This window comes from Brienomyrus brachyistius, chromosome 23 (genome assembly GCF_023856365.1).
Source record: "Brienomyrus brachyistius isolate T26 chromosome 23, BBRACH_0.4, whole genome shotgun sequence".
NCBI lineage: Eukaryota > Metazoa > Chordata > Actinopteri > Osteoglossiformes > Mormyridae > Brienomyrus > Brienomyrus brachyistius.
The window spans coordinates 1,454,860-1,473,020 of NC_064555.1; the positions used below are offsets into that span (position 1 = coordinate 1,454,860).

General features: G+C 49.8%; 1 protein-coding gene across 10 annotated transcripts in view; it reads left to right on the forward strand.

The window, feature by feature from the left end:
* The first annotated feature begins 235 nt into the window (after window positions 1-235).
* thrb (thyroid hormone receptor beta) overlaps window positions 236-18,161 on the forward strand; it is a 50,966-nt gene continuing 33,040 nt past the window's right edge. For 2 of the 10 annotated variants that reach the window (XM_048992613.1, XM_048992617.1), the window contains exon 1: window positions 239-692. The gene's annotated coding sequence lies outside the window, so the exon portion shown is untranslated. Of the gene's footprint in view, window positions 693-2,084; window positions 2,317-18,161 lie in introns of those variants that run through there. The other 8 variants (XM_048992608.1, XM_048992614.1, XM_048992612.1 and 5 more) reach the window with 8 other exon arrangements.

Below are 18,161 nucleotides of genomic sequence, written 5' to 3' on the forward strand. Positions count from 1 at the left end.
AGTCCTCTCACAGCTATGCATCGCAACTTTTATCCTCAAAGACATTTAAACGGCACTAAAAACAGAAATACACGTCAAAAACCATCGCTCCTGTCAAGCACTGCTCGCTATCGTATAACATACAGTTGCTGCGCAACTCAGCCTCTCAAATCGGCGTTAAGTTACATTTATCTGCCCGTGTTGTATAACAGTCTGACACCCAAATAAATTTCTCAAAGACTTTTTCAATTTGATAGCAGCGCTGTGCAACGCTACATTAGCAGTTTGATTTCGGTGCACACAGACTAAAAATGGCTTTGAGGGGATAAAAACACACGTCTGAGGGGGGAAAAAGAGAAAGCTGCGACAAACGCCACCGCAAGAAAAGGGGGTTGGTATTTAGGGGAAATCTGCGGTTCACATATAGATATTTTTCTTCTGCAGCCCTTGAAGCGTGAGCAAAATGTTAAGCGAGCGGAGTTAAAGCACAGGCCGTGAGCGGAGTGAGGCGAAGGGGCGAGGCTGCCGCCGACGGCCGCCGACAGAGCAGCCAGCAGCTCTCTGATTCCCCACAGCGATCAGTCCGGGCTCTGCAGTGTCGGATCGGCGTCTTATCCCCGGGTCCATGTTGAAGTTGATGTGTCCGGACTCTTTCGCTTCGCCAGGGTCATTTCAGGGCACGGACGGCATCCGCTCACCTCCAGTTCTTGCAGGTAAGAACCCGGTGTCGGGTCCGGTTCGGGTGCAAGGAATGGGGGGCACACCTTCACGATCCGCAGCAAAATAATGAATAATAATAATAAATCATACACATCATCTCTCTTTTCGAGCTGCGTAGAAAGGTTTGGCATTTTGTTTCAGAAACCCTGTCAATATTCCGGCCAGTGGAAAAATTGTGGCGGAAAAAGTGACGTCCCCCCAAAATACAGTCGAGCGAAATTATGGCAACTATTTCTAAAATATTTCTTACAACGCGAAATGCTTACTTTTATCGGCCATCTACCGTTTCTAGTATTCTTTGTCAGTGGTTTTTTTATGTCGACTCCTCCAAGGAAGTGTTAGTTTAATGGCCGTCTGATATTCAGATTTTATGTGGGCGGATTTGAAATCGATTTTAAGAATTAAAACCTGCACGTTTGGAGCGTTTACGTATACATAATTTGAAGTGAAAAGATCTGTTCCATAAACAGAAGAACAGGTGTCATTTGCGTTAGCTTATGAAAATCGATTTTATTTTCTCAGTAACAGCCGTAGGTTTCATTTCGTGCACATAAAATTCTTGAGTCCAAAAAGGAGTGAATTATTGGAGGTTTGCGATACTTTGCAACTTTTTATGTCTTTCTGAGCTTCTTCTATTTAATTGTTTGCCAGCCGTGTATGTATTTAACATCTGCCTGTTGAAATCTATTTGTCGTGTAAGCAACGTTAAGGTTTTTAACTCTTTACAGAACACCACAGGCGATTTCGCGTCCATTCTTTCATACTGTACGACAGACTTCACCGTAATATTTATAACGTATTGTATTGCACCAGTTTAATTAATTCACATTGACTTACACTTAACGACTTATCATATTTGCGGTGTTACTTTGCAGCGCTTTATTCTCTGCATACCGCACATAGTCTACCAGACGTCCCGCTTACGTCACTGCGAGCTACACTTTTATACCAGTTATTAGTAGCGCATGTACATTTGAAGGAATAATTGCAGCTGGTATTTGTAACACATTTGTAAGTCTATCGTGGTCAAGATATGAACTTTAATTTGCTCGATATGAGAATTTTAATAAGAATAAAAACACTTACTATATAATTTCAGTGTAGGCTTACGTGAAACTATAGATTACAGTGATAAATACCCAAACTTCTATACCTTTCATCTGTATACCATTCCGCACTTGGTTTGGCGCATTTGGTTTGGATGACTCGACTGTCTTTACGCGTATTGAACAAATAAAAAAGCGATCTGGAGAATGATTTATATTAACAGTACTATAAGCTATAATGTAAATAATTATGGCTATATATCAACCCAGAATAAAAGTAAACCAGTCGCTTATTCACTATGATTTACGGCTGTTTTATTATTATAATCAATTTCGTTACTGTATCTATAATGTCAAGAGAGCCACGTGGATATGATTGTCCCTCTGGAGCTGCCGTAGAGGGAAAAAAAAGATTTCGTTACATGCGATGTATCAGAATTTTGGACGATCGGAGATTCTGCTGAGGGTCATTCCAGGTCAAAGGGGGTCCGGGGCAGCTGCGCGGCGAGATCAACAGCTGAGGCCGTGAGTACGTTACATTAACTGACCCTGGCGATCATTAACCCATTCTGTAAGTACCGTATTTAGCAGTCAGCATTTGTGGGGAAAAAATACATGCAGTCAAATAGTAATACAGGGGTTTCGGAACAAGCTTCTGTCTTTGCAGAGGGGCAGATGACGTTGAAGAAGTGATTGATTTCCGGCATTCATATGCAGAAAGTTCATTTTCGCTTATGTTTAATTAGACTGCAGTATGGCAGCCGCTTGCACGTTTATAATGCATTGCTTATGCTCGCGTATTACTTTCTTGCGCAATGTGCCGCTGAATGGAAGCGCTGATTGTAAGCTGTCAGCTGTCAGTCGTTTGGTGCTATTCAACAGCGCCCGGTATTCTGCGCAGCCGTATGCGGAATAAAAAGGTTGTTTGTGACACCGTTTTTATTATTATTATTAGTAGTATTGTTGTTGTTAATAATAATAATAATAATAGGGGTGCAAACGCAGACGGTGCTGGATACCTATTGTTTTGTTGTTGTTGTTATTATTATTATTAATAATAACAGTTTTCACATTTTTTAAATTATGTAGATAAAATTAAAGAAGCGTTTCAGTGGACTGCCAGACTCACTAGGACGCCTAAAGGAGCCTCCCACAGTAAAGATTTTAACGATTAAAAAAAAAATGACGGACCTACGTTGATATAACCAGAGGGCCAGAGGCCCCCGGAAAATCTGAGTTGTCAGCCCCCCCCCCGCTATATTTTCTGCAATGGTGTTGTTGTAAATCAGCGGTAAAAGATGTGGCCCAGGGTTGAGAGGGGTTAGAATTTTATTATGCAAGGTTAGTCGAGGTCCCATTTTAACGGGGGGGGGGGGGGGGGGGGCTGCGTATGTCTAATGTCAAACCTTACCCTTCTTCCATTTTCGTAAACATACGGAGGGTATTAATCATAAGATTAATAATTGACGTGGCTATTTCATTATATAATATTAATGCTTACATGGTGAGTTGATCTTATATAATGTTACAGGTGTGAATCAGCTCCTGTTTTCATTAAAGGATTGTCAGATTTTTAGGCTAAAATTGGCAGCTCCTGTACTGCAAGACAATGTGGTTTGCGCACTAATTAGAGCAATATTTTTTGTTAAATATTATCCTGTCGTCACATACAAACAACTGGGAGTTTAATCTGATTCTTGGTGATTTAGGCCTTGAAAGTTCAATTATGTCACCGCAGTGAAAACAAAAATGGCTCAACTGAGGAAAGTCAGTCAGTCGTGCCTTTTAAAGGACGCGGCCCGAATACGTCTGGGTTTGAACCCGCCTGCTGTTCTGTTTTCATGTGACAGTCTGGGTGGCTAAGCTCCTGTTAGCTCATGTTGGGCCAGCCTGCATTTTAATATTACTAGTGAGTGGGGGGGGTGGGGTATGGAGTATGGGGGGGGGGGGGTGTACACAGTCTTAAGTAGTTTTTGAACACAAACAAAGACCTTTTTGTACTGTGATCAAATAGCACCTCAGATCCACTCAGTACTTTGACCCCAACGCTTACTTGCATATTGCTGCCATTATGATTAGCTTCATATTTATCACTAATAACTAAGTAACTAAGTTTCTCTAAATGCGTAAATATCTACATCGATGGCTATCATGCAGAACTTCTCAGCGTTTCGCCGTGTGGTGGTAGGCTAACCTTCCTAGGCTGTAAGGCAGTAACTTAGTCACCTTTATTGAACTTGCAGGGGTCATTTTTGCAGTATGGTGTAATTGTGCTTTGTCTTGGAGATGCTTTCAGCAGAGATGATGTTTTAGCGTAATGCTAGCTGGAGAACAAGGCGAGCTGTTGTTTTTGATCTGTCCACAGTCCTGAGGGCTGTTCCTCGAAGCCGGATAACTTGTCAGATTTAAGGTAGTTTTGGCTAAATGTAAGGGAGTAAACTTAATGGAAAACCCCCCCGTTACCTGTTATCGTAACCTTTAGGACACAAATGATGAAGTATTTTAATGTGGGGGAAGATAAATGGAAGGAAGGCCTTTGTAAGGTATAGCCTGTTTTTGTAGGTTAAATGTGGTGGTTGTGGATTCCCTGGGGTATTTGCTGGCCTTGTTGTGCCCTATGAGTGACATCAAGCCACCCTGACTCATTCCGTTTGACACTATAAACGACAAACACGTGCCCGAAGGGTTCCAGATTTTTCCATGTCAGACAAGAGTGCTGAGTTTTCCCTGGGTGTCATCAGCATCCCTGTCGTCTAGGAGATCTCCTTTGTGAGGCTTTGTTTGTGTAGTATGGTGGACGTCCGATCACGCACCTGGATCAAATCATATAGACCCCATGACCGGACTCGTCCAGCGATTCCTGTTACGCTCTGCTGGGGGGAGAATAGAACATTACTCAGATGGAGAATGTCCAGATAAGACCTTTAACACCTAAATTTGTTTTTTGCCAACCTTCTGCGGTCTGGGGCGAGCGGCTGATAAGCATTATTGAAACGATTAGTCGTGCGTCTTGCCAAATTTGTGACCGGCAGCCATGTTTCCGGCCCTCTGCGTCCGGGACCTGGGTCTTCCTGTTCGACGGGCCGTTTTCCTTTCACTCCCACAGACGGCTGCCTGGGAGGACGTTGCCTTTCTCGCGGCCCATATGTTCTCTATAACTCCATTTTATGCCTTCTTGACATCGACTGCTACAGGTTGCCGGTATTTCGGAAAAACGCCAGCAGGACAAATGTTCTGGGCTTGGTGCGCGTGGGAGCCTCCGATTTTTTTTGTTTTGTTTGTTTGGGAAAGACACTCCTGCCGCCGAAATGTCAGACATCACCGCTGCCCTGGGTTCGAACACCAGGGCTGCTCTCTGAAATCTCCTGCCCCCTATCCCTCCAAATGGCTCCTCCACCGTTGCCACTTTTCATCCCAAAGTTACAAGGAACATCCCGTCAGTATCGGAATGAAGAAGGAAGGAGATTGGACCGATGTGGGACCTGCACGCGTGGCCCTGGCGGGCAGCAGCTTTGCGTTTCCTCAGCATCCATCCATTTACTCTTTAGCCAGTTCGTTTGTTAGTTTTTTTCCCTCCCTCTTATCCTGGTGCCAGGACTGTTTGTTTTGTTCGTTTCCATGGGCCGTTGGTGCATCCGCCGTTAAACTGCACCAGGCCGAGCATGTGAGCGGCTCGCCTTCGCGGACGTACATCTGTAACTTATTACCTCATCTTTGCCAGATTCTCCCCCCTCTTTTGGGCTGACGTTGCTGTTAAATACCACCGCGTTGCCCATGATTATCGTGGCATTAGACGTATTACCACTTGTGCTCATTTACGATGTTGGACATCTTCCTCGCGGCGTGATACTTCTCCCCTCAGGGGGCGGGGGGGGAGATTGAGATCATGTTAGTGATATAGAGACACATGTAATCCGGTGGAAGTGAACTTGAAAAATCGTGCACATTCATTACTGTTAAATAGTTCACAGGTCGCATGTCAGTAGAGTGAAGATTGTTTTTTACAGCAATTAAAGAAATTCCTGCAAGAAGGTCTGAGAGACAGGCATCCTCGTGATTGGGCACCAGGCCCTGCGCCGTCTTCCTCGTGCGAGAAGCCGAATCCTGCTGCGCTCACGACTGCTCCTGGATCTTGCTGTTGCTCCTAATCATGGTTCTGAGTTCCTCGAGTTCAAGGCAATCAGTCGCAGTGCTGAGGTTTTTACAAATGTGCCAAGTGTGAATTTCTGCATGTTTTTGTGGGTGTTCCATGTAATTAAATGTTTTAGAGGCATGCCTTATCCGGCCTTCCAGAAGCGGAGAGGATTTGCACGGGATGCAAGGCGGAAATATCGCAGACGTGCTGCTACAGGTCGGACGTCGGGTGAGCGATTTAAAGCCTATGTGAGGTAAAATTGGAATCTCCTGGACTTAAAACTTTAGCAGGGTGTTCGTAGCTGAGCCTTTATTTAGCGACTGTTAGCTTTCGAGAGTTTCCCGGCTGATTAGTGGCTGCATGTAGCAGAAGAGCAAAATTTCTGCATATGCTTTATCCCAATGGCTGAGCTGACTGTTGTACCAGGCAACCGGCCAATCCTGAGAGCCACGTATGAACTCTGGGGTTCCAGAAACATCTATGGCACGCGTCGTCTTCTATCAAAATGGTCTGAGTTCGGTTAGCGCTGGCTAACTGGAACAATAAGCCCATGAGTGAAATAGTAGCAGAGAAAAGGGGCCGATAAAGTTAGCAAATGGTGGTTAGCGGGGAGTTCGGTCATCAGTGACTGCAGAGACCGTTTTAAAGCAGCCGGGCAGCAGTCAGTCGGCGCTCTTAACGCACGCTAAGGTGGCTGGAGTGGAATGGCCGAGGTCCTGTCTTCCTTCCCTGTGTAGGTTTGTTAGCAGTGCCGGGACGCGGGGAGACGGCCGGGCCGGGCCGGGCCGGCTGGCTGGCTCGGCCCACTCGCAGCTGTCCAAGACAGCTGCCTCCCCTGGACTCCGAGTCGCACACCTCTCGTGCTTCCTGCCGTCAACAATGGACAGAGCCGGGGGGATTTGCAGTGGTGCAGTGGATCACGTTGCCACATCAGACATTTCAGGCTGCGTCTGAAAAGCATCAAGACTTAATCGGACTCCGGTCCTGGAACCCCGAACCCTCCGCTTTTGTTAGCTACTGTTTTTTCTTCTTCGTTTTTTTCGAGCTTTAATTGAACTTGACATAAAACCGGCAAGATTTAGCACAGGATCCGCCCCCCCCACCTTGTAGCTGGTTGGATGTGATGCTTTGCACATGCTCAGTGAGTCTCTCTGCTTTGGTGGGCGGCATGTCAGGAAGGCCCTTCACTGCAGGGTCTTTTCTCCCCACTTTCATGCCGGTTATCAGCGGTAACTGTGTGTTTCCTGCTGACATCCTGGCAGAGGCAGGGCTGCAGGCCTCCTCACCTCGCCTGCGTCAGGATCTCCCCACCTCTGGGTCAAGCTTTGTCTGTCCAGGCCCAGGAAAGAGATGGAAAGGCCAGAATTTTTGAAGAACCTTTGAGTCTCGTGGCCTTCATCTTCCGAGCCCGGTCACGGTCCACCGCGGAACCTAACAAACTACCCCAATCGTTTGAAGTCTCAAAGGTGTAAGGTGGCCTCCCTTCTGTGCTGTTTATTGTCTTTGGAGTAGGGGAGGGGGGCTAAACTATATGCGTATTTTCAGGAGTTTATGTTTTTTTTATCTCTTTTTTTTCCAACAAATGGCCTGGGGTTTGGCATGTTCACGGCAATTTAGCATGCAGATGTACAAACACGCATGACTGGAGCATGAGATCTTCAGATCTGGCCCCAGCGATGACCGTGCAAGCGAGGGGGGGGGGGGGCGCGTGCACCGGACCTGCCGGAGGTGGTAAAGCCTGTGAGGAGTTGGGGTTTGCAGAATGTGGGGGGGCTTGATTATCGATGGGGGTTTGGCAGATGCTGCGGTGGACGTTAGCCCCCGCTGGGAGGGCAGGTAGGAAAGCAAGACGTGCGAGACCTGAGGGCCTGTTTTATAACAGCCTGTCAGTAGCGAGGCCTGAGCACCTGGAAGCCACAGCTGGCTTGATATGCTGGTAGCTCCAGGTCCGGAACCTCAGGCGCACCAGCGATCTTCCACTTCACGCTCTGGGTTAATGGCTTAGGGGTTTTTTTTAAAAAGAAAGTTCTGGCCTCATCAAGACAGAATGTGGCACGTGGCCTGTGAGTTTCTCAGGTCCACCAGTTGCATCAAAGGGTGCAGTAATTGCTTTTTGTTACAACACTAATTTGGCGATGCTGGAATGAGGAACACGGGTGGGATGAATCAAACCAAACTACGAGGGTCACCTGACCCCCTCCCTTGATGGACAGTGGCCCCCGCCCCCCACACAGATCCCTGTGCTATGATGACACGCTGGACGGGACACATATTTGTTGCTGGGGGCCCTGCTGGAATGTCGCGCTGTTGAGTAACAGCCTGACGGTCTGGAGAACCTGTGCGACTCGGGGAAAATTCCTGTCGTGGGAGTGTCACCCGGCAAGCCTGCAGAGGCCCGTGCCCCGTGCCCCCCCGGCCGCCCGCTGTGGGCTGGCGGCGACCCAGCGGTGTCCTCTGTCGGTCACTGGTGCGCGCGGTCGGGAGAGTGCACTGCCACCGCTCTACTCGGCCGCTCGCTCACATCTGAGGATTGTTCAGACTGGCTATCGGTGGTTCCTGTCTTGCCCTCTCCTGTTACAGTATAATGTCACCTAAGCAGGGTCACAACTGGCTTGGTTTGCTGTGGCATTGAACTGATTTTGTCTCAAAATAATATGTGTATATATATATGTACATATATAATCTATATCTATATATATATATGTTGTTTTTTTCCATTGACCAATTGTTCTATTTTCTGAGTTAGAATGTTGTTTTGTTATTTTTTGAAATTTACGATTCATGTTCTTATGCCAGGACTGAAAATTACATACAAATTCGTCAAAAATTACATGGTCTTTACAATGAAACGAACCCAAAACCCAGAGGCCATCTTGTGAATTGTGGAGTTGAGCATGAATTATGACTTTCTGAGAGTTTCGGGTCGAGAACCGACCTCATGCTGGTCCTCGGGACGACGTTCCATCCCATAAGTGGCTGCGGCTGATACCCGATCACATGCTTACGCAAAGCTGGATCTGATTGGCTGTGCGTGGTGCCTTTCTGCATGACACTGGAGCTTCTCATTTACGGGGCTTGAATACCTGCCTCCACTTCTTGTTTGTGTGTGTGTATTAGCTTTATATGCATTGTAGGGACCAAATGGCCCCCGCAATGTAATAATAACATGTTTTTTTTTTTTACGTTGTGGGGACTCCACAGGTTTCAGTAATAATGTGAAAAATCTCGTATTTTGTTTGGTTACCTATGGTTAAGGTTAGGGCTGGGTGGGGGTTAAGGTCGCCATGTTGTGATTGGAGTTTTCCCTATAGAATTGAATGGAGAGTCCCCACAAAGATATCATTACAGACCTGTGTGTGCATGTTTCCGTGGAGATCGATCGGGGCGTCCTTTAAGGTTGTCTCGGCTGTGTTTTTTTTCCCGTTCTTGTATGATAAAATGTTTTCCAATTTCATCAGGAATTCTCCAGTGTCAGCTGAGGACATGCTAGCCAGCTTCTCACATCAGTGAACAGAGACCTTTTTAAACCAGCTAGTCGGTATTCAGTTCGATCGCGCCTCCTTCTGTCAGCAAACCAGTGCTGCTCGGAGCTCCCTCCACCCTGTGAGGAGCGGCTCTCCAGATGGTTCTCCTCTGTGGTTCCCCGATGGTGGAATGAGCTGCTGAAGCACATTATCAGACTCCCTGTCCACCTTCGAGAAGCTGGATCTGAATCATGAATTCCTCTGCTACCCTGACGCCTATTCACGTACTGTGAATGCGTTTATGTTGCACATACTGGCCCCTCAACTGTTTTATTCCGTTCTTACTTTGTTCATAGTTATGTGTGTAGTTGTGTATCTGTTGTGTGGCTCCTGCTCCTATACTACTTACCAGAGGTGGAAAGTTTCAGCTCAGAAAGTACAAATCCAGACCAGGATTTTGTTTCAACCAAATCAGCGTAATGAGACACAGTCACTGAGTACTTAACTGGTTGGTTGAAAGTAAATCTTGGCCTGGATTTATATTTTCTGGACCTGAACTTTCCACCTTCACACTTGTACCTGGGAATTCACTGGAAGCTCAGCCTAGCTACACTTATACCTACTGACTCATCAACAGCATGAATGTTTCCAGTCTGCTATTTACCTCACTTGCACGTCAATATGTATGCATAAATATGTAACATGTAAAATTCAGGCAGTACTATAGCTGTAGTCTAAGGTCGCCTGTCTTTTGGCTGGAGAGACCGGAGTGAGGTGCTCTGTTCCTTTGTAGGACCTGCTGGGATGCAGGGAGAGCCCTATGATGTCCTGGCATCCCATCCAGCTGGTCTCCTGCCGCATAGAATAGGCTCCAGACTCACCATGACCCTACACTGCTGTCCCAGTCCGATACTTGGGGACCCACAGGCAGTGCATGTTTTTGCTCCCTCCAAACTCCCTGCCAGGCAGTGCACGTTTTTGTTCCCTCCGAACTCTCTGCCAGGCAGTGCACGTTTTTGTTCCCTCCGAACTCTCTGCCAGGCAGTGCACGTTTTTGTTCCCTCCGAACTCCCTGCCAGGCAGTGCACGTTTTTGCTCCCTCCAAACTCCCTGCCAGGCAGTGCATGTTTTTGCTCCCTCCAAACTCCCTGCCATGCAGTGCAGGGCAAGACACAGCGCTGGGCTGACAGTGAAACTGAGACTGAGGGCTACACAGATTTTTGACTGTCCGCTCATTTGTGTAGTAGGTAGGTAAATGATAGTGTTTTGGTCATAACTTAATATTGATAAAGTATGTAGTTATATGTTTATCCAGTATAACAATGTTTCCCAATCTGGTCCTCGGGGACCCACAGTCGGTCCACGTTTTTGCTCCCTCCAAACTCCCTGCCAGGCAGTGCACGTTTTTGCTCACTCCCAACTCAGCCCAAGGGAGCACAAACGTGCACTGTCTGGCAGGGAGTTTGGAGGGAGGAAAAAAACGTGGACCGACGGTGGGTCCCCGAGGACCAGATTGGGAAACATTGTTATACTGGATAAACATATAACTACATACTTTATCAATATTAAGTTATGACCAAAACACTATCATTTACCTACCTACTACACAAATGAGCGGACAGTCAAAAATCTGTGTAGCCCTCAGTCTCAGTTTCACTGTCAGCTCAGCGCTGTGTCTTGCCCTGTGGGGCAGTATGGATGATGCATGGATAGTTCCTATTTAAGAGGCCCTTGTTATTCAAAGGGACGATCGAGGCGACGGCCTGTTTGCTGTTTTGCTTTCTCACAGCACCTTCAGAGCTTCTCTGACCCTCTCCAGGTAGAAACAAACCATTAAGGTTCTTACCTAATCGTTACCTAAGGTTCTTACCTCGTTTAGCACAGTGGCGATGATTCAAGCTCACAACAGTCTGCTTTGTTGTGCAAACGAGGCCTGCTTTAGAATAATGCCGATTTGCAGTGAATTTTGGACGCCTTCCGCCGTTTGGTTGCTTGGTTACTGTATGAGGCAGGAGGTCGTTACCTCTGGCTTGACAAAGACACTCTTGGCCCCGAGGGGGGGGGCAGCCTCACTCCTGATTGGTTAGAAGGCACCCGGTTTAGCGTGTTCTATGAAGTGACCCCCCTAAGCTCATCTAGGGAGGGGGTTTTGCAGAAACGTGTAGAGTTTGATACCTGTTGGGAGAGGTTATGGAGTGTAATGCTGAGGTTCTTTGCTCTGCTGCACAGCACCCAGTTCCTCGTCTCAGGAGAGGAAAAAACCTTTTTGTTTGTGTATGTTTTTAATTGGATTTTTACTTTGCATTAAGTGAATGCAAAGATTTTGTAATTCTTACAGTTCAGCCTTTTGAAAGTTATTGGCACGGTCTGAAGCACATGGAAGTTCTGAACGGGGGCAATGTTCTAAGCATAGTGGGGGGTTCTGTGTTGCGGGTGGGGGGCCCCCCAAACGCAATTTTGATTGACTAAGAGAATGTGCCAGCCATCTCTCTCTGGTTAATTCCCCCCAGATACCATCACACCTCTCGTGTACCTGAAAAATCTCAGGATCCTGGGGAGTCTGAGCTCTGGTTACCCTGTAGTACAGCTGTCTGCTTGCAGACAGTGGTTGGATTTAGAGCCGCAGTATCGTGTGTGTGTGTGTTGCAATGACCTTGGCTATGGCAGGAATAGCTGTGTGTCAGTTTAACTGGATTCCAGACTGTCAGAACATTTCTCCTCCACGGAAAAAGCGTCCACGCATGCAGGAAGAGCGAGTGCATGCCGGTCCCTCTGACTGCGCTCGGCTGCACGTGAAACATGGCTTGTGTTTATTTGACGCCTTTAGGCTGCGCCCTCTCTCATCCCAGGCAGTTTTTCCAGGGGTTAGTGGGTGCAGTTGGGATGGGTGGGATGCCAGTCCAGTGCAGCTCACAAGCTCACAGCCATGCACTGCAGGCGATTTTCAAATGCCAGGTCACCTAACTGCATGTCTTTGGACCCTGAGAGGAAACTAGAGTAGTGGGATGATTCTTGACCCCCCCACCCTCGCTCTTGGACTGCATACTGTACAGGGAGGGGGTCTGGTAACGCCCTCCCAGATCTGTGACAGTTACTCCTGTATGAAAGGCCTTGGAATGACTCATCCGCTCATCAGCGGATCCCCCTAAATCCGTTTGGGGCTCTCGGGATCAAATCCCGGCGTCCACCGGACCGGCACCTTTTCGGAGGGAAGAGGAGACCCCCCCCGGAAGCCTGAGCGTCTGAGCCCTGATGGTCTGTATAAATACCGCTGTAAATATAACAGCCTTGTTACTGCAGGTCTCATCTAACCTCTAGCAGCAACATATATGAGTAGCCAGTGAGATGGTGCTCAAGGCCTTGGGAGGGGGAGAGACAACTAGGCTGCACTCCAGTAGCCTTAGAACGCTGGTAGAGTCCCCCCCCCCCCTGCCCCCCCCGGTCACCAAGTTGGCTCTGAAACACAAAACTTGCCGAACTCCCACAGCTTTAATTCAAGTTTTGGCTGGGGGTCAGGAGCCTGATCCCAGTGTTTTCTACAGACCGTCATCACTAACTCCTGCCCCCCTCCACCAGCAATAAAAGCCACGGGGCGACACGGTTTGCATGTAAATGGTAAATGGACTCTTCTCCCCCAGCAGTGCTTGTTACTTTCTCTGGTGCGGGTCGAGCCTCGAAGCAGCTGGATGCTGCAGGCAGGATGCGGAGCCGTCCTCCGCGAGCTCACTTCGGCGGTGGGGCGCGGCATGGCGGTGGGGCTCGGCGGTGGGGCTCGGCGGTGGGGCGCGGCGTGGCGGTGGGGCTCGGCGGTGGGGCGCGGCGGCGGGGCTCGGCGGCGGGGCTCGGCGGTGGGGTGCGGCGGCGGGGCTCGGTGGTGGGGCGTGGCGGTGGGGCGCGGCGGTGGGGCGCGGCGCGGCAGTGGGGCGCGGCGCGGCGGTGGGGCTCGGCGGTGGGGCGCGGCGCGGCGGTGGGGCTCGGCGGTGGGGCGCGGCGCGGCGGTGGGGCGCGGCGCGGCGGTGGGGCTCGGCGGTGGGGCGCGGCGTGGCGGCGGGGCTCGGCGGTGGGGCGCGGCGTGGCGGCGGGGCTCGGCGGTGGGGCGCGGCGTGGCGGCGGGGCTCGGCGGTGGGGCGCGGCGCGGCGGCGGGGCTCGGCGGTGGGGCGCGGCGCGGCGGTGGGGCTCGGCGGTGGGGCGCGGCGTGGCGGCGGGGCTCGGCGGTGGGGCGCGGCGTGGCTCGGCGGTGGGGCGCGGCGTGGCGGTGGGGCTCGGCGGTGGGGCTCGGCGGTGGGGCGCGGCGGCGGGGCTCGGCGGTGGGGCTCCGCGGTGGGGCGCGGCGGCGGGGCTCGGTGGTGGGGCGTGGCGGTGGGGCGCGGCGCAGCAGTGGGGCGCGGCGCGGCGGTGGGGCTCGGTGGTGGGGCGCGGCGCGGCGGTGGGGCTCGGCGGTGGGGCTCGGCGGTGGGGCGCGGCGGCGGGGCTCGGTGGTGGGGCGTGGCGGTGGGGCGCGGCGCGGCGGTGCACCGGCACTCCAGGGCTCGACTAGGAGACCGGCAGAGTGCCTAGGATATATAATTCATGGGTGGGGAGCGGTAGAGGTGACTGAGTCCTCAGCATCCCGCCCCAGGGTAATGGGGGGGCAGCCTCTGGCAGGAGCAGCACCTCCAGACTGAAGTAAAGCTGAGTTATTAAAACCTGAACAGCTGCCAAGATCCAAGGAGCTTGGGAAGGATCATGCTTTTGAAAGGACTCTCGCCATCCGCCGGACCAACTGGTTTAAGGCCACTGCGATGCTCTTTGACATTCTGAGAGGAAGCTCTCTTAGAAGTACTGCTCAGATCAGACCCTCTGTATTTCATATGTCGTACTGTGTCATATGATAAAAATTTGGCATGAAGCATGAAATCTAAGTAGCGTTAAAGTCACATTTGCGCTACGGGAAGGAATACGTTATTTGTAGCCCTGTGTTCGTCTGTGCAGTCGGTCTGCATTCTGTGATTGCTGTCGATCGCGGTCACAGATTGCGGTCACAGATGTATTGTAAGCACTCTCCTGTCTCCCTGCGCCTGTCTCCAGATTGCTTAGCACACTCCTGGTCCGGCTCGCCGGGTGTCCGGGCGCTGTGCCTTTAAGGAGCGCAGTGGCGGAGTCCCCAGTGGTGTGGGAATTTACGTAATGGATCGCCCCGCCCCTCCATCTCCTTTCGTAGAGGCGCGGCCCCGTCCTGCCGCCAGCCAGGCGACTGAGGTTTCATCACCCCGACTCTGCGAGGCTTTTTGCGGACCCTGCCTCGCTTGGGCCCCCCAGCCTCGGGGCTCGCGTTATGCCGGGGAGGTCAAATTTAATTAAGCTCGCACAAAGTGGTTTTATATGCCGAGCTTGACTCTCGTTCACATCCCGGGCGAAGGCAAAATAGTTCGATTCACAAGATTTAAAGCATCGCGAAAGCAGAGCCTTTTCATTTTGAAGAATCGCTGTTTGTTTTTCATTCCTTCGAAAGCTTCTTGTGGTGGATAATCGTGATTTTGTTTGGGAAGAGTCTCCCAGATGGCTTATTTTCCTGGAGACATTTAAGTCGTTTTACACCCGTTAAATGAAACCTTCCGCTATGAAAGACGTCAGTGTGGGTGATAGAGAGCGATACCATAAAGATGTTTGCTTTGTTTGTGATGGTACAGTCTGTTCTTAAGCGAGAGCGTACGTCACATGTGTCTGTCCACGCAGGAATCGGACTACCTGGTTCCACCAGTAAGTTCGGGGGGGGGGGGGGGGGGGGGCGTGGCCTCCGTTCATCACGATATGGAGGGAGTCAGGTGACATTTCATGTGCGTTATCTGCAGTGCCAAACTATACCTGTCTTTTGTGTTTGTATTTTTTTACATCCTGTGACTGGACCAGACGGGTTTTTCAGTTTATCTGAAAAGGCTCAGTCTCTGTGTTGCTTTTTTTTTTTTTTGTACCTGACTGGTTTCCTTTTGTGTACCTGCCCTGTTATCTTGAGCCGCCCCGCCCCCCCCTCCAAAGACCTGCACCTACCGCCCTGCTCCCTGTGAGCTTACCTGTCTGACACTTTTCCACGGCGGATTAGGCTAAATCCGCAATAAAACCCTGGAATGGCTGCATCACCTCCAGCAGGAATCTGACATTTGCGTGGCTTTATTTTTTGGGGAAGGGAGGGCGGGTTAACGAGGTCGTCAAGAAGCGAACTCCATGAAGGTCGCGAGGAATCGGGAAACCGTGACGACTACGCGTGGTCCGTCATCACGTAGGCCGCGCGGATGTCCGCCTGCGAGCCTGATTAAGGAGACAGAAAATACGGTTTCATGAACGGGGTTTGGTGCTTCATTTGTGTCAGATGTAGTTGGTAAAAGGGCCACTTTACCAAAATTGCTCCGATGAGACATCGAATGAGGCACCGAATCAATGGCCAAAAGTATCAAATATGCAGCTACATACGCAGGCGAACGTGCACGTATCCCAGGGGGTCTCGGCTAAGGCACACCCCCCTCCCTTTCAAAAAGCACGGTCTGCTTTCCCCAGTGACCTCCAACCTCTGACGAATCGGGCAGCCGGTCGCATCTGCGTGGACAGTGACTCCCGGGGGGGGGGGACTGGCCGACTGTTTGCTTATTTATGTAGACAGTCTGGGCATTTGCTCACCTGGGTTGACCCCGAAAATACAGGCAAAGAGCAAATTACTCTACATGCTTTAAAAATAACAGCAAAAAAAAAAAATTGAGGTCTCAATCCTCTTCATCTGTGTAGCACAGTGACATAAACATCACGGCTAACATAATTTCTCCTTCGCCATTTTGCTTCAACCGCACCCCACCCTAACATAGCTTAGAGACCCCTAGCTAGCACAAAGAAACATCCCATAATGAATGGGCAACACAGCTTTTTAAAGGCAAAAGGAGGCAAAATCACTGTGACAGCAAATTCCATCTTGGGCAACCTAAAAAAAAAAAACACAGGCAAACAAATAAAGCCCGCCCCCTCCTGTGAGCAGCTGGCACAGCAATTCTGGGCTTTGCTCGTACTATCTGCGTTGCCCCCAGTCTGACGCAGCAACCCCCCCACCCCACAATGTCTGTGGACCTGAACTATAAATCCCTGGGTTTGGACACACACACTAGTCATTAACCGCCCTTAGTTCTTAGCGTTTGTGAACGCGATTGCTAGCTGTTTGGACGGGAAAGTTCAGGCTTGACAGGCTCCCTTCGGAAATCATGGAACATCTTGATACCATTTATGAAATTGCAACGGTTGTTTTCCAGCATTTGTATTTCTCGACGTTTGTTTTGTGTCTCGTACGAAATGTTTCTCAGCATGTCATTTTAGGCTCCTTCTAAAGAGCTACCCCTACCATTCACTGTTGTTAACGTACGAATGGTACAACGGAATGTTGAGAGGAATCATCCAATGCAACTGCTTCAACCAACTTGTGCTAGTGAGCCCCCCCCCCCCCCACCCCTTCTTCCTGCTGTAATCTCACATTAATTTGGCAAAAAAAAAAAGCAAAACTACCTCTAGAAAAAGCAAGGAAACTCACACTAACCCGAAGTCAGTGGTGGTAATGGCATTGACGCAGAAGCAGGCGGTGGCAGGAGGCGGCAAGGCCAGAAGCTGCTGCCTGTTTATTGATTTTGTTTATCGATTTCTGTTAAGAGCAGCTAAGTAGTTCATGTTCCTACTCGTTCAGTCAACAAGTGAAAAAGAAGGAGTGTATTTCCGTTATTAGCGGTGTGCCATTTACACGCAGGATGTGGTTTCTGTACAGCAGGGAGTCTCCGAGGGGACGAGGAAGGTCTGTTATTCTGTGAAGGAGACGATTCTGTCTGCTGTGACTGATGGTCGGGTTTCTGCCTTCTAGATGGGCCGGTATTGCAATGTAACCACCATGTTAGTTTTCGCTCCGGGCCCAGAACGCTCAGAACACGTGCTGACGTGCAAGGGGAGCCTAAAGTAAGCCGTTATTCTGAAAAGGGCGGCTCATCCAGCGTGGCAGGGTACGGCCCGGCCTCCGGTGATTTTTTTTTTTTTCATTATTATTGTTGAGGAATTTGGAATCGTTGGCAGCAAGATTGCAAAGTCTGCACACATATGCGTAGCCGTTCAAAGTCCTCAGAGATGTGAAAGCAGAGAGTTCCCGAAGCTCAGAGTTGTGTTGGATGTCAGACGGCTTTGTTGTGACGCCTCTGGAGAAGGCCTCGGACCTCAGCCATGCTGAGATCGGACGCCCTGTGTCACCCATTACCTCCAAGGCACAGAGTGGAACATGGGACTACCTCAGAGTACTTCAGTTTGCTTATGGTCGCTAATTTTAAGTGACAGTATATAGATCCACGACTTCTAAAGGGTTTTATCTTTGACTACGTCACTACAGGTCATCTCGAACCACGTCGTCTTAGTTACACTCCAGTTGTTTGGAAATGAAACATGATTTTGTAGCTGTTTCCTAAACATTGATGCAAGAGTGATGTGCCTAAGAAAGGCTTTTTCGTTGTAGATATGAAGTGAACATGGAACATAAACCCCCTGAAAAATGCCAGCGAGGCAGTTTGGGAGGAATAAACGCCGGCGAGTTTTCTTGGTATTCTTTGCATTTCTGCTACTGAACGCTGTAATCCAGCGGGTTATTAACAAGTGATCCGCTCGTAGTGTACACGTATGTGGTTGGGGTGTTCGGATGCCGACAGACTGCAAAGAAGCGGGAGACACCAAAGAGATGAGCATGATCTGCGATTGTTTGCGAAGCAGATCTGCTAACGTGAATCTGTCTGCCGCTCACCTGTCCCCTCAGCCAACGGAGGCTAAGTGATCCG